Source organism: Numida meleagris, chromosome 16, assembly GCF_002078875.1.
Source record: "Numida meleagris isolate 19003 breed g44 Domestic line chromosome 16, NumMel1.0, whole genome shotgun sequence".
Taxonomy (NCBI): domain Eukaryota; kingdom Metazoa; phylum Chordata; class Aves; order Galliformes; family Numididae; genus Numida; species Numida meleagris.
The window spans coordinates 4,785,255-4,788,427 of NC_034424.1; the positions used below are offsets into that span (position 1 = coordinate 4,785,255).

Genomic DNA, 3,173 nt, shown 5'->3' on the forward strand with positions numbered 1-3,173 from the left:
GCTTCCAGCTCTGCTAAACCCATCCACCCCGCTCCTCGCCAGCTGGGTAAAAACAACAGCGACGAGCCCGGCGCCTCCGAACCTCATTGCCCAGCTGGGAAAATCCAGGGGGATTTGGGGCCACCCAAGAGGAGCAGGAGGGGCGGCGGGGGCAGCATCCCTGCTCTGGCCGTGGGGTATGGGGGGAGTCCATCAAATGGGACAGAAGATCACCACTGAGCCCTGGGATGTCAGCCCTGTCTTGAGCCGGGCAGAGCCGGCAGTGCTGCAAATATCAGGGGGGCACAGCCTTCTCCAGGGCCCATCACTGCACAGTAAGAGTGGGGATGCTCTGCGCCATGGCACAGCCGTGCTCCGGCCAAGAGCTGTCCCTGCAGGTGGTACACGGGATGCTCAGCACCACGCACCGCTCCCTTGGGCTGGACCACACCTGCAGTCCCCCAGTGGGATCCTTTGAGGGCAAGGGGACACCGCCAAACAAGGGGAAACTGAGGCTGGGAACCGGGGAGATGCATCTCCTGGACCCCTCAGACTCAACCCTAGGACACAACACCAGCACATCTCCTGGTCCCCAGCCAAAAATCAGCCTGGTCCCAAATCAGGGGTTACACCACCAGCGCATCCCCAGGTCCTCGTCCTCAGAACAGAGGGATGCCACCAGCGCACTCCACGTCCCCAGCCCTGGTCTGTCCTGGTCCCAGTGTGGCAGTGCCAGCCCCCCCAGGGCACCCCCCACTCCATCCCCACCGGGACGGTGACATCAGTGTGCCCCAACCGGCACCGACGGGACGGGTCCCCCCCGCGAGGCGCTGACCCGTGCTCTGCCGTCCCCTCCGTCCCCTCCTTCCTCTCCCACCCACCGGGACTTTGGGTCGGCCCCGTCCCAGCCCGGGCAGCTGTGACCGAAAACAAAGCTGTCCCCGCACAATGCCCTTCTGTCCGCTCCCAGATGCTGACCGCTGGGGTGGACAGCGGCCGGGCTGGAGGCATTGAAGGGCCGTGCCAGGCCCCTGCTGGCAGGGGACAATGTTGGCAGTGATGGAGGGTAGGTATTTCAAAAGGTTTTGTTTTCGGCTGACCCGCCGAGCCAGCGTGACCCCGCAGCCCCCCACCCACCCGTGCTCCTCCGTCCCCATAGAACCCGGCCACATTCCTGACCTCGGGGGGGAAAAGTTTAAAAACTCCTAGCGAGGAGACAATGCCGGTGTCATGGCATTGATTTAGGAGGGACTCTTTCCATCACAAAGGAGAGACAAAGGCGCTCGGCGCTGGGAAAGGGGCTCCGGCTCCCGGCTCAGGAGCGGGGCCGCGGCATTGTGCGTGGGGATCCGTCCCACCGGCTGCCACCGGGATCCTCGCGGCCACCGCGGGGTCCCCACCGCTACGTGGGGTGGCACCGAGCTCCCGCAGCCCCAACCCACGGCGAACCCCCCCCCCCCCCCCCGTCAAAACCAGCCGGAAAACTGCTTCCATAGGCGCCCAACTCACGGTGTCCCCAGCGCGGAGCTCAGCGCACGTCCCGGACGGCGTCAGCGCTCCGAGGCCGCACTGAGAGCACTTTTTTCTTTCCCTTTTTTTTTTTTTTTTTTTTTAACAGGAGAAATATTTTTCTCCGGTGCTGGACGGCGCTGCCGGAGCTGGAACCGCGGCCATTGGTTTGCTCGCGCTCTCCTCGCCCTATTTATTTTTTTTTCCTGGCAGCTGCGGGAGGACGGGAGCTGGCGAGGTGCTGCTCCTGGGGCTGGGAGGCATTCCCTGCTCGGAGCGGGGCGGGGGGGGGGCAAAGCAAAGCGGACCCGAACCCCGATGACACCCCTCTTTTTTTTTTCCCTTTTTTTCCTCTTTTTCCTCCAGGAGGGGATTTAATTTGCGGGGACTCTCCGGCAAAGTGAGGCGAAATCCCTCCCCCTGCCACACAGCGAGGAAGCGGGGGGCTGAGCCGCGCTATTTTTTCCCATTTAGGGCCACAAACGCTTTCGGTTCCCCGACCCACGGGGACGCAGAGGTGCGTGCGCGGCCCCACGGCGGAGCCCGCTCCGCTCCCCTGTTAATTTTGTTTAGCAACTTGTCAGGTTGGTACATAAAGGAGGTGGAAAGATCAATCCCGTCTTTTCATCAGTGTGGGAAAAAGTATTTCGCTAATCCATATTTATTGGTGTACGGAGCCGGGGGGCGGGGGGGGGGTACCCCGATGGTCAGGAGCAAAGGACAGGAGGGGCAGTTTAAGGCTGCCCTTTGCGGAGGGGTCACATGTCACCAAAATCTTTCGGTTGTCTTTGGATTGGTTACATTCTGTTCTCTTTTTTTCAATTGGGGTTGCCAAGCAACTGGCTCAGACCGGCCAAGATATTTTCTTTATTACAAGTGGAGCAGAAAGCGGCGAGGAGGGGAGAGATGAAAAAAGGGGGAGAGGGGAGAAGAAGTTGAGACAATTAACATTTATAGGATCACATAACTTCATTAACTCGGCCGAGATTTGGGAAAGAGACTTGAAAAAAAAAAAAAAAGAAGAAGAAGAAGAAGAAAGTGGGGGGAGAGATAGGGATGAACAGGAGCTCGGAGCCGCAGGTCCCGGTACAATGCCCGGAGCAGCGCGGGGGCTCCCGGCGGTGGCTGCCACCAGCTCGGGGCCCTGGTGATGCTGATGCTCTTTTTTTTATTTTTTACCACCTGATTTCTCTTGATTCTCGCACTCCCCGGCGGTGCCGTGCCCCCGTGTCCTCGTGTCACCGGGTTGCGGGGACGCGGTGTCCCCGTGCCCTTGGGACGCTGCTGTGCCACCCCAAGGAGCGCGGCCCCCGGGGCGGTGCTCGGGGTGCTCGGGCCTCAGCTGTGCCCTGGCAGGACTGGAGCTGAGCCGAGGGCTGGGACTGGGATGGGAACGGGGATGGGATGGGATGCGAACAGGGGTAAAGTGATGGGGATGCGGATGACAATGGGGATGGAGATGATGCGGATGGGGACAAAGACGGAAGTGGGGACGGGGACAGGGATGCGGACACGCAGCATCATCGCAGGCTGCTCTGAGCATCCTCAGCGCTGCGGGATTCCCTCTTCCACCCTGAGCCATTTCCTCCCCCCACGTGGCCAAGCCCTGTGCGAGGAGCTGGGGGGAGGCGAGGAGAGGCACAAACCCCCTCCCCATGAACCCCCCATGGCCCCGCAGCCCCCCC

General features: G+C 61.5%; 1 protein-coding gene across 1 annotated transcript in view; it reads right to left on the reverse strand.

Annotated features, from left to right (window-relative positions):
* The window catches only part of CERCAM (cerebral endothelial cell adhesion molecule), a 9,659-nt gene extending 8,072 nt beyond the window's left edge, over positions 1-1,587 (reverse strand). Inside the window, exon 1 of the mRNA XM_021413615.1 lies at positions 1,489-1,587. The gene's annotated coding sequence lies outside the window, so the exon portion shown is untranslated. The remainder of the gene's footprint in view (positions 1-1,488) is intronic.